We start from the raw sequence: 14,038 nt of genomic DNA on the forward strand, positions 1-14,038 counted from the left end.
CCCCTTTTTCGAATTTAGCTTACATACATCTTATTCCCAAGCCTCATAAGGATCATACAGATCAGGCCAACTATCGCCCGATATCCCTTCTTGATGTGGATCTTAAGATTATGACAAAAATTCTGGCGGTTAGATTGAATTCCTTCCTTGCCACATATATACATAAGGACCAGGCGGGATTTATACCCCTCCGCCAGGCGGAGGACCAGACGAGACGGGCTGTGGACATTATCTCAGCTGTCCGTTCGGGGTGGGATGGCACTTCCGGACGTCAAAGTATGTTATTAAGCCTTGACCTTCAGAAAGCTTTTGACTCGCTATCCTGGGACTATTTGTTTTATGTCCTTGAGAGAATGGGCTTCGGTTCAGGTTTTTTGTCTATTCTTAAGATCTTATATTGTCTTCCTACAGCAAAAATAAATTCTAGGGGATTTATGTCAGGAGCTTTTCCAATATGCAGAGGAACGCGACAGGGGTGCCCACTATCGCCTTCCCTGTTTGCGCTGGCTATTGAGCCGTTGGCCAACCTCATACGAAATTCTCCCGACATTAGGGGGGTGAAGGTGGGAGGAGTAGAACATAAATGTGCCTTGTTTGCGGATGACATACTGCTTTTCATATCAACACATCTCACATCCTTGCCGAATCTCTTTCATATTCTTGATCAGTTTGGCAAGCTGTCTGGGCTTAAGGTCAACCACTCCAAGTCGGTGGCAATGAATCTTACATTGCCAATCGGGGTAGTGAAGCTCCTAAAACTTAACTTTGATTTCCATTGGGATGCACGTAGATTGACGTATTTAGGTATTAAATTGACACCCACCATAGAGTCCCTCTACGAGGACAACTTCCCTCCACTTTTTCAACAAATAGCTACAGATCTCACTAGATGGTCCCCTCTTAATCTCTCATGGTTTGGTCGCATTGCCTCCATCAAAATGACGATATTGCCCAGATTGCTATATTATTTTCGCACGCTCCCTATTGTGGTCCCTCAGAAGGCGCTTAGACAAATCCAAGGGCTCATCATGTCGTTTATTTGGGGTTCTAAAAGACCGAGAATACAGAGACAAACTTTATTTACCCCTAAAACTGCGGGGGGTCTGGGGGTTCCCAATATCCAACAATACTATCATGCAGCACGTCTGGCGCAATTTACAGATATGTATGCGAGACCATACTGCCCCCAGTGGACGCAAATTGAAACGGCCGCATGTACCAGTTTCCCGCTGGAAACGTTACTGTGGATGGAGTCCTCGGACAGGCCTCCGGTTCTCTCCCCTGTGCTTTCTCAGATGTTACAGCTGTGGGACTCGCTTAGAAAGAGATTTCATATTAAATCACCCCATAATCCGCTCATGACCATCACGGGTAATTCTGCCTTTCCTCCGGGTCTGCGTAGAACGGAATTCCGGTGGTGGCTCAACAAGGGGTTTTACAGGATTAAGGATTTCTTTGTAGGGGGGGACATCAGAACTTTGGATTACTTTAAGGACTCACACTTGATGCCCCCATCGGAGCATTTTAGATACATCCAGATACACCATTTCTTGTTGGACTGGAAATCCAGGAGGGGGGACATCAGTACATTGACCACTTTTGAACGGCTGTGCTGGCTTTCTGGCCTACGACGTAAAATATCCACGATATATTCCGATCTGGTTACTCCGGAAGGTAAACTCCCTTACATGACTCGATGGGAACACGATTTAGGTACGGGAGTGGAATTGGAGCAGTGGCGGGAGATGGCTTGTACGATCTCGAAACTATCTATCAATACATCCTTGGTGGAAGCGGGTTATAAGGTATTAATGAGATGGTATATGGTCCCTACTCGTATAGCTCGATTTAACCCATTGGTGGATAAGCACTGCTTTAGACAATGTGGTGCGGAGGGAACACTAATGCATATTCTATGGGAGTGTCCAGTGGTTGCCATCTTTTGGAACCAGGTATACCAGCTTATTAACACAGTGATCCAAGTCAAACCCCCCAGGGATGTGATTACGGCTCTGCTATGCGGTCCTATTCCGGAGGTTCGGGCCCCCGCACGTAAATTTCTCCGATATGTGTTTCTGGCAGCTAAAATAACTATTGCTAGGGCCTGGCGAACACCCACGTTGTCTATGGATATGTTGATCGCTAAGACTTCATGGATAATGGTTAATGACCGCCTAACACATCTGCTGGCGGGTACATTAGACAAATTTGATGCCATTTGGGACCCATGGAGGAATCATACATTTTCGTGAATACATAGAGATGGTTAGGAAACCCTTCTACCCTACACCTTTCCTTCCCCCCCTCCTTATCCTTCTTTTGATTATTGTGTGTGTTTTGTTTTTTTTTTTCTTTTTCTTTCTCTTATCTTTCTTCCATAGAGGCCATGTTAAGGTACTCTATAAAGCAATGTGATGTCAAGAATAGTTACCTATGTTAGCAATGAAGACATTTATATACTATTTATTTGGCAGGAGTGTTGACATCATGAATGGTATATAATGTGAGATTTATTGAAGACCATGTTGGTCTAATACTTTGTTTAATTGTATTACTGAAATGCAAAAGTTGAGACTCTGCGAGTCTGTGTTATTATTATATTATTATTTTACAAAACTGTTTAATAAAAAACTATTGAAAACAGAATTAGCCAATCATATTTAAACTCATGTTAAACAGTAGTCAGTACACTGCTGCCATTATTTATAGTGATTCTGAGTAACTCCATATAAAGTTTAGCTGTTCTATAAGGATTTTCCTGACAGCAAATACCGTGGTCCGTAAAGAGCTTACAACACATCATATGGATCTGATTGCTAAAAGGCATCAGTCAGGAGAAGGGTACCAAAGAATTTCCAAGGCATTAAATATACCATGGAACACAGTGAAGACGGTCATCAAGAAGTGGATTACATTTGGCACAACAGTGACATTACCAAGAACTGGACATCCCTCAAAACTTGAGGCCTACAGCAATATTAAAGGAGCTGCAGGACTTTCGGGCAGGTACAGGTTGCATAGTGCATGTGGCAACAATCTCCCATATTCTTCATATGTCTGGGCTGTGGGGTAGGAGACGGCCTTTTCTAACAAAGAAAAACAGCCAAGCCTGGCGATGTTTTGCAAAGACCTAAATCAAGTCTGTCAAAAGCATGTGGAAAAACGTGTTATGGTCTGATGAGACCAAGGGTGAACTTTTGAAGGCCCCCAGGTCCGCCATCTTTGTACTCCTCCGGCAGGGCTTCAAAGGAGACTGTCAGAATCACGATACACTGCAATACATTAGTATTGCAGTATATCATGCAACAACGATCACTGCTTCAAGTCCCCTAGGGGAATAATAAAGAGTAAAAAAAGTTGGTTTTCTTTATGTTCCAAAAAAAATAAAAGTATTAAAAGTTTAAAAAAAAAAAAACCCTTTTCACATTTTTTCCCTAAATCAATGTTAAAAAAAATAAAAAAAAGTTAACATAACTTGTATCGCCGCATCCACAAAAGTCTGAACTATCACAATGTAGTGTTGTTTAAACTCAGTGAATGCTGTAAAAAATAATAATATATATATATAATGCAAAAGGCTGTTTTTTGTTCACCTTACCTCTAGAAAGTGATCAAAAAGCCGCATGTACCCCCAAAAAAAAAAATCGGTATCTGTGAAATCTACAGCTCAGCCCGCAAAATTTAAGCCCTCACATCGCTACATTGATGGAAAAATGAAATAGCTATGGCTCACACAATATAGCGCCACAGAAGATTTTTTTTATTTAGTAAATAGCTTTTTTTTTTAAAAAGTGGCAAAACATAAAACAAAAACATTTAAATTTGGTATCGCCGTAATCGTATCAATCCGTAGAACAAGGTGAATGTCGTTTTTACCGCCCGATGGACGGCGTAAAAACAAAAAAAAATATGGCGTAATCGCAGTTTTTTTGCCCATTTCACCCCACTAATAATTTTTTCTCAGCTTCCCTGTACATTATACGGTACAATAAATGGTGCCATAAAAAAAACTACAATTTGTCCCGCAAAAAATAAGCCCTCATATGGCTATATAGACGGAAAAATAAAAAAATTATAGCTTTTGGAAGGTAGGGAGGAAACAGCAAAATTGAAGATCCGAAAAATGGCTGAAGAGGGAAGGGGTTAAAGGTGGAAAAAGTTCTGAAATTATTCATCTTGGACTCATTTTGTAACATGACAAAAACCTGACATTTTAACAGGGGCGTGTAGACTTTTTATATCCACTGTACACGTGCCCTGGTATAATGGTATTTTATGTTGCATTCTTTACACGTAATGTTGGCCACACACCTGTTGGCCACACACCTGTCGACCCCTCCAGACACATAAAAGCACAGCCAAGGGTGCAGGTGTACTCAATGGAGAGAGGGGAATAAGCGGTGCCAGACCCATTTGGCTTCAGCTTATCTCCCATGAGAGCAAAGGATCGTCAAGTTGAAATTCCGCATCCCTGCCCCTTCTTTAACCCGACTGACACATAAATCAGAGGCTCATAGATACGTGCTGTGAACAATTTTGCAAAAAGCCTGATCTGTTTAGCAAACGACAAACTTAAACCGACCCAGTTCCAATCTAAGGGTATATTCAGAGGTTGCAAAACTTGACCGCACTGTCTGAATATATCCGAATGCCTCATGCACACGACCGTTATGCCACTCGGGCCGTTTTTGACAGCGTCCGAGTGGCACCCGATAGTCTTCACAGACCCATTCACTTTAGCGGGACTATCGGGTCTGTGAAAAATGGTCCAAGTCTCCGATCCGAGGAAAGATAGAACATGTCCCATCTTTCCTCGGATCACTGACGGGACTCGGACGGCGCACACGGTCATGTGCATGAGGTGTTAAGCAGTAATCACTTTTTCTTTTTATAAACATAAGCAGCTAATCAAAGGATTTATCCAGGAGAATAACAAATATTGTATAATAAAAGACAGATAAGTATTCATCTGAAGTAGTAGATATTTTTCCTATACTGGGTGTGTAGTCCACAATGTTTACAGGCTAGAATTCTAAAGTGTGGCTGGAGCTGCAGAATGACTGACGGCTCAGTTCTTAGGTCCTGGTTATGCCACTGCCCTATTATAAAGCCTGCGACATTACGATCATCTTTATCTTCACAGATAGTACCCAGAACCGGACTCTTTGCTGGCATCTGGCAGGAGACTTTATATGCACATTTTATTATCAACACTGAGTATATCAAGTGGTTATTTACTCCCGGCAATGACGGAGCAATGAGGGGATTGTACGTAAAGGCGCAAGTTTAGAATGAATGCAATAAACGGTGGACACAAAGGTGTTCTCCCGACACAAAGCGCTACACGATTTGCTGTTCTTTTAAGCTCGTGCAGCTCCGAGTTTGAAGTGAAATAAAGATATGTAAACGTAGACATTTTACCGTACTGATGGTTGTACATGTTCACGTGTTGACAGTGCTGCAGGATGCGTGCAGTTAATGTGCCTCCCTGAGCAGGAGATTCAGCAGCACCAACAGAACGGAGCAAAGAGATCTATAGGATGAAGCAAAAACACACACTCTGCCCATGGACGTCTTCCTTTAAAACAAGAAAGCAGCGCTGTCTACATCTCCTTAATCTGCCGCAGAGAAGCTGCACATGTTGAGTGTATGGACACGTGCCTGACGTATAACGCAATAAAAACCATGTGTATCATCTGCAATTCCCAAGCGCACTGTATGGAATGCGCGCAGCTTTTGTCTGTGCAGCACAGGTGCATTCTGGCAGTGTGAATTACACACCTCTGTACTAGCGCCATTATGTACAGAGCCGAAATAGAGGAGCCATAGAGGAGTATTAGACCTCACTATTGCTCAGATTTAATACAGGACCCAAAAGAAAAAAAAAAATTGTAGCACGCTCCATTGCATGCCGTATGTAAAGGGGTATTCTCCCCTCAAAGCAAGGCACCCAAAGGAGCATGGTCTGGTAGTATGAAACCTTACAGGCTCCGCTCACACGGCTGTGCATGAGCCGTCAGACTGAAGTTACAGGGGTCTCTCAGTCTTTCCCATCAACATGCAAACTAAATAAATTTGAAGATGTTAAACATTTTACTCACAGAAACATTTCCTCTGTTGAAACCGTGCGACCGCTGCTGCAAACTTTATTACATCCCATTCATTTCCATGCGCGCATCTATCCAAAAGCAGCGCGCTCTGTGTGTAAAAAATAAGTAAAAAAAAAACAAAACTAATATTAACAAATCGCAAACATTTCAAAATGCCAATTGTAAAAACAAAATACAATTAAAAAGTGTGTGTGTAATATTTATATAATCCTCTCAATATTCTTAAAAGGTCTACTATGGGTAAGGGTATGTACACTTTTGCAACCGAAGCATCTAATAAACAAAAAAAAAATATGAGGCAACATTACAAATAGTCTTGATTTAAAATTCATTTTGTGCACGCAGCTCCTATGCAGTCCTATGTGTCTCCATGGTTACAGAATATAAACAAACCCTAGTCTGATCTTGTAGTCATGTGTTACTCCACTTCCTCTGTCCTCTCTTATATTGTCTGTAGGTTATCAAGTAGCGGAAGTAGCAAGGTTAGCTGGTAAATAATGACGAGCCGTAGAACGGATCTCCCACACGTCAGACATGAAATATTTCCTGGTAAGATCTGCTGACAATCTTCTGTCTATATGTCTGTCTGACCGTCACCCGATGAAGTGAAATGATCTGGACGAGTGAGTTTTTTTTCCACCCGATTCCAGTATCCCCCGAGATAAACAGCGTAAAAGATATCTGGCAGCCGCTCATCTTCCCATGCCTACTAGTTACTGAATGACTTTGGACAGCTTTATATCTGAACTACCAATGGAAACTGCAGAGCGACCGCCATCTTTACTATAAACAAACACGTTATTCATCCTCTTTCGAACGGCAAGCAAGTCACCTACAGTATATTATATCCACATATGGACCGCGACTGCCCTCACAAACAAGGAAGCCTACAGCAACGATTGACAAATATTTATGGCTGCAGGCAATCCGGCCGCTACGTAACTACCTGAACCTCCGCCATCGTGGTAGACATGGCGAGATATTCTACATGATCACTGCTAATATTGGCCTATGAGCAGCGCGTTAAAATCACGTGTACATACGGTTTCATGCAACTGTGATTGTCATGTTTTTGCCCTCTGAAATCACGAGTAAATTAAACAGCCCGTCTCCGCAAAGTGCGGCAATCGTGACGCGTAATATTCCAGTGGCGTCCTGGTCACCATAGCAGACTTGCCATTTTCTCCTCAATGGTAAATGATCATGCAATAAATCTGAGACCCCGTTTCCATCCCTCTCTCGGCCGTTGGATAATTCGCCAGAGAGTTAAAAACTTTATGTTTTTGCACCCGAAAACACAAAATTAATAAGTCACGTCAGACGCTGTTATTTAACTCTAAAATATGCAAATGTAACGCCTCACGCACACGACCGTGTGTGCCGTCCCGTCAGTGATCAGAGGAAAGATAGAACATGTTTTATCTTTCCTCAGATCGGAAACTCGGACCATTTTTCACGGACCTGATTCGCCAGCTAAAGTGAATGGGTCTGTGCAGACTATCGGGTGCCACTCGGATGCCGTCAAAAACGGCCTGAGTGGCACAACAGTCGCGTGCATGAGGCATCATTATATTTGCATAATCAAATTTAAACTGAAAGGAGTCCAGGCGTTGTCAAGTTTACACTGAAAGATTTGCATAGATAAGGGATTTGTATAGTGCCCATCTAACCGGAGCAGAAACTGGAATAAAGTCATGCATAAATATTATAAATGACAGCTGCCGAAGACAAAGAAATCATACAACCGCTCGCTTTAGTCTGAGCAAAATGAATCATCTGGACAGAATTAAACCGGTTCTCTGCTCTGGACAATCCCTCTTTCATTAGGGCCCATTCAGACTAGCGTAAAACCCGTCCGTGTGCTGTGCGTGGAAATCACTCTCAGAGCACAGACCCATTGATTTCGATGGGGCCGTTCACGCAGAGTCCATTGCGCAAAACTTACTGCATGTCCCATATTGGTGCATTTTCACTCACATTGAAGTCAACGAGTGCATTAAAACCACGCACATCACATCCGTGTGCAGTGCGTGATTTGCGCATCAATTCAGAAGAGCTTTGCAAGTGCGTGAAAAACGCATGCCACTCGCAAAGCACACTGATGCAATAACGCAACGCACAGACAGATTTAAGAGTGTTTTTTTTTTTCATTACATCTTTAACATGCATTTTTTTTCTGGTTGATTGAACTATTGAGATACATGGGAGTTTATCTACCAAAAAAAAAAAAAAAACCTGCATGCTATAAAAATGCACAGTGTGAACTCAGCCTTAGGCTACATTCACATGAGTGTGACAGATTTTACGCGCTTAAGAACCGCGCGTAAATCTGTCCATGTGCGTTGCGGTTCTGTATCAGTCTGCTTTGCCTGTGTTTTTCACACACTCGCAAGTACTTTTTTTCAATGTAATTGAGACAGCACACGAGTGTTCTCAGGCACCGATTCACTTCAACGCGCAGCTAGGAGCCTGAAAACGCACCAATGAGACATGCAGTGAGTTTCATGCAACGGACACTCGCTGCATGAAAAATCACGCATGTGTGAATAGCCCCGTTGAAATCAATGGGTCCACGTGCTGTGCATTGTTTCAATGGTAAGGGGGGGGGGGCTTTAAAATAACAGAATCTAGTCTTTCAAATTTGTCAAACTGTAGTCCCACTCATATTCAGCTGATCAGCAGTATAAACACTGGGGCCAGCACATAAATGTACAGGTTTTTTTTATACAATGCCTTAATGCTGCATTTAAAGATAAACTCCTGGAGAACCTCTTTCCTTGAGACAGTTCCTCAAAAAGTGAACAGATTGCTGGGCAGCAGAATACTGAAACCCACGGCAATCAGCGGTCATCACCACGGGAAGCAGCCGGCACGTCCACATTTCCCCTGACATTCAGATCAATAGCAGTTCTCAGCAGCAGATCACCCCTGGGGTTAACAGAGTGGAGTCTAAAGTAGGGGACCATCCTCTATGACATCCATATGCCCTAACAGGTGAACATGCACTTACCTAAAATACTCAGCAAGGAATCTCCAAAATGAACTTACTTTTTAAAATGGTTTTCCCACCATAGGCAATGTTGACATATAGACCATCAATATCAGATTGGTGGGGGTCCCGACACCCTCACCAATCAGCTGCGTCCCTTTCATTGTTTACCAGGCATAGCACCGCACATTTGGTAGTGGCTGTGCTTGGTATTGCAGCTCAGTCCCATTTGCTGGAATGGGACTGAGCTGCAATAACAGGCGCAGACCCCTGTCCAGAGCCTTCACCTAGCTGATCACGCTGATCACTGGGAGTGCCGGGTGTCAGACCCCACCGATCTGATATGGATGGCCTATCCTAAGGATAGACGATCAATATCAAATTCCCAGAAAACCTCTAACTCCACACAAGCCCCCTGTGCTGAATATTTCAGTTCATCAGGAGATTACGGATTCATATTTGACAATTTTTTACAATTTTTGATTGGCGTCAGATGACATATGTAACGCTATCACGCTGCTAAAAATCGCCACTGTATCTTACTACAATTATTCTGTGTTATAAACAAGATACAAGCAAAAGCTTTATCCAGCACGCAGCGAGCAGCGATCACACAGAAGAGGAGACCTGCAATACCAGGGGAAATACAGCACAGTTTACATCATTTCAATCGCTCTTAACCCCTTAGTGACCAGCCTATTTAGGCCCTAATGACGAGCTATTTTCTTCATTTTTCTATAGTCGCATTCAAAGAGCTATAACTTAATTTTTCCGTTGACATTTTTTGCGGGTTTTTTTTTTTTACGGTGCTGACCTTGCGTTTCAAATTACATATCTTTATTGTTTGAGTCATTACGGTCACGGTGATACCATATATTTGTACTTTTATTTATTTTTTACACTTTCACTAAATAAAACTTGAACTGTCATTTTTATTTCACATTTATTACTTATTTAATTAGTCCCACTAGGGGACTTTACTATGCGATCTTTAGATCGCTGCTATAATGCTTTGGTATACTTAGATTCACACGAGCATGTTCGGTCCGTAAAGTCCCGGACCGAACACACTGCAGGGATCCAGGCTCCTAGCATCATAGTGATGTACGACGCTAGGAGTCCCTGCCTCTCTGCAGGACAACTGTCCCGTACTGTAATCATGTTTTCAGTACGGGACAGCAGTTCCACGGAGAGGCAGGGACTCCTAGCGTCGTACATAACTATGATACATAGTTACTACATACACACACAGCAATCGGACCCCCACAAATCTGATATTGGTGGCCTATCCTAAGGTAAGTAGATAAATATTATAATCCCGGAAAACCCCTTTAAAAGGCAAGCGCAATTCTTGCCAACTACTCTCTCCAATTTCACTGGTGAAAAATTTACCATTATTAAAAGTCTATTATTGAATGGTGAGAAGGCCGCACGTCGCTGCATTTCTCTCAACGCTGATCTATGGGAGCTACAGAAACAGGAGAGTAAAGTCTGAGGATGCTGCTCCGTAGAATACAGACCACCATAAACAGCGCCTGCTTGCTGCAGACAGGATTAAAATCCTCATCAGATTAGACCTTGTAACAGGAGCGATTCTATAATGATGATATATTAGGGAGTTGCTGACTATGTAATTCCCTGACACATTGACACGCAGTCTTCTGCTGCTCCGTAATGGTGACTTGCTATGTGGGGTTCGGACACAGTCACTGCTTCTTCCTGTAGAGTTGTCCTTATTGTAGTAAGACGTCTACCTATAAATACTGACGGACGTCCCCATGGAGATACGGTCTGGGTCATACCTTCAACACTCTGACTCTCTGGGCTATTGTGAAACTACAACTCTCAGCATGTCCGACATGTAGTTTCGACTGGTGAACTACAGGTTGCCCACCACTGCTCTACACCTGCCCACCTTAAAGGGGGACTCCACATCAGTAGATAACATTGGTGGGTCCTGGGATCAACCTGACAGTCTGTGCCTTCTAGAAAGTTCCCACTAGTGCAGAAAGGTCTCACATCCCGCACTCTCTACCCACTCCTCCACTACACCCCTCACCCTCTACCCACTCCTCCACTACACCCCTCACCCTCTACCCACTCCTCCACTACACCCCTCACCCTCTACCCACTCCTCCACTACACCCCTCACCCTCTACCCACTCCTCCACTACACCCCTCACCCTCTACCCACTCCTCCACTACACCCCTCACCCTCTACCCACTCCTCCACTACACCCCTCACCCTCTACCCACTCCTCCACTACACCCCTCACCCTCTACCCACTCCTCCCCTCACCCTCCACCCACTACACCCCTCACGCACTCCTCCACTACACCCCTCACGCACTCCTCCACTACACCCCTCACCCTCCACCCACTACACCCCTCACCTTCCACCCACTCCTCCACTACACCCCCCACCCTTCACCCACTCCACCACTACACCCCTCACCCTCTACCCACTCCTCCACTACACCCCTCACCCTCTACCCACTCCTCCCCTCACCCTCCACCCACTACACCCCTCACGCACTCCTCCACTACACCCCTCACCCACTCCTCCACTACACCCCTCACCCTCCACCCACTCCTCCACTACACCCCTCACCTTCCACCCACTCCTCCACTACACCCCCCACCCTTCACCCACTCCACCACTACACCCCTCACCCTCTACCCACTCCTCCACTACACCCCTCACCCTCTACCCACTCCTCCACTCCTCACCCACTCCTCCACTACACCCCTCACCCACTCCACCCCTCACCCACTCCTCCACTACACCCCTCACCCACTCCTCCACTACACCCCTCACCCACTCCTCCACTACACCCCTCACCCTCCACCCACTCCTCCACTACACCCCTCACCCTCCACCCACTCCTCCACTACACCCCCCACCCTTCACCCACTCCTCCACTACACCCCCCACCCTTCACCCACTCCTCCACTACACCCCTCACCCTCTACCCACTCCTCCACTACACCCCTCACCCTCTACTCACTCCTCCACTCCACCCCTCACCCTCTACTCACTCCTCCACTACACCCCTCACCCACTCCACCCCTCACCCTTCACCCACTCCTCCACTACACCCCTCACCCACTCCTCCACTACACCCCTCACCCACTCCTCCACTACACCCCTCACCCACTCCTCCACTACACCCCTCACCCACTCCACCCCTCACCCCTCACCCACTCCTCCACTACACCCCTCACCCACTCCTCCACTACACCCCTCACCCACTCCTCCACTACACCCCTCACCCACTCCTCCACTACACCCCTCACCCACTCCTCCACTACACCCCTCACCCACTCCTCCACTACACCCCTCACCCACTCCTCCACTACACCCCTCACCCACTCTTCCACTACACCCCTCACCCTCTACCCACTCCTCCACTACACCCCTCACCCTCTACCCACTCCTCCACTACACCCCTCACCCTCTACCCACTCCTCCACTACACCCTCCACTACACCCCTCACCCTCTACCCACTCCTCCCCTCACCCTCCACCCACTCCTCCACTACACCCCTCACCCACTCCTCCACTACACCCCTCACGCACTCCTCCACTACACCCCTCACGCACTCCTCCACTACACCCCTCACCCTCCACCCCTCACCCTCCACCCACTCCTCCACTACACCCCCCACCCTTCACCCACTCCACCACTACACCCCCCACCCTTCACCCACTCCACCACTACACCCCTCACCCTCCACCCACTCCTCCACTACACCCCTCACGCACTCCTCCACTACACCCCTCACCCTCCACCCCACTACACCCCCCACCCTTCACCCACTCCACCACTACACCCCTCACCCTCTACCCACTCCTCCACTACACCCCTCACCCTTCACCCACTCCACCACTACACCCCTCACCCGCCACCCACTCCTCCACTACACCCCTCACGCACTCCTCCACTACACCCCTCACCCTCCACCCCTCACCCTCCACCCACTCCTCCACTACACCCCCCACCCTTCACCCACTCCACCACTACACCCCTCACCCTCTACCCACTCCTCCACTACACCCCTCACCCCTCACCCACTCCTCCACTACACCCCTCACCCGCCACCCACTCCTCCACTACACCCCTCACCCTCCACCCACTCCTCCACTACACCCCCCACCCACTCCTCCACTACACCCCTCACCCTCTACTCACTCCTCCACTCCACCCCTCACCCACTCCTCCACTACACCCCTCACCCTCTACCCACTCCTCCACTACACCCCTCACCCTCCACCCACTCCTCCACTACACCCTCCACTACACCCCTCACCCTCCACCCACTCCTCTACTACACCCCTCACCCTCCACCCACTCCACTACACCCCTCACCCTCCTCCACTACACCCCTCACCCACTCCTCCATTACACCCCTCACCCTTCACCCACTCCTCCATTACACCCCTCACCCTCTACCCACTCCTCCACTACACCCCTCACCCTCTACCCACTCCACCCCTCACCCTCCACCCACTACACCCCTCACCCTCCACCCACTCCCCCACTACACCCTCCACCCACTCCCCCACTACACCCCTCACCCTCCACCCACTCCTCCACTACACATCCCACGTATCCCTTATTCCCCACTGTGCCCCTCTTACACACAAGGTGAAGCACCGCCAATACCAGATCAACAATCACCACCCACCAGTCACCCACTCACGTACTACTCCCCAAACATCCTCTGCCCACTCACGTAATATGTACAATTACTCCACAACCCCCCACTGTGCCCGAGATATCCACATCTCCACTACTACATCTCCCAACATCCTCTCATCAGCTACTCCAATAACTGACCAACTACTCCTAGCATCAGTAATGTCCAGACCCACTACACCCATCATCCTACAATCTCACTACTCCCCTCAAACTTCCCCCACCTCACGCACTACTCT

The 14,038-nt window shown here is 46.7% G+C and overlaps 1 protein-coding gene across 6 annotated transcripts in view; it reads right to left on the reverse strand.

Moving 5' to 3' along the window:
- The window catches only part of JAK1 (Janus kinase 1), a 116,778-nt gene that overhangs the window by 55,889 nt on the left and 46,851 nt on the right, over window positions 1–14,038 (reverse strand). For 3 of the 6 annotated variants that reach the window (XM_075832769.1, XM_075832768.1, XM_075832767.1), the window contains one exon: window positions 6,102–6,198. The exons of the other annotated variants lie outside the window; for them this stretch is intronic. The gene's annotated coding sequence lies outside the window, so the exon portion shown is untranslated. The remainder of the gene's footprint in view (window positions 1–6,101; window positions 6,199–14,038) is intronic. 6 annotated transcript variants of the gene reach the window in all.

Source organism: Rhinoderma darwinii, chromosome 7 (assembly GCF_050947455.1).
Source record: "Rhinoderma darwinii isolate aRhiDar2 chromosome 7, aRhiDar2.hap1, whole genome shotgun sequence".
NCBI lineage: Eukaryota > Metazoa > Chordata > Amphibia > Anura > Rhinodermatidae > Rhinoderma > Rhinoderma darwinii.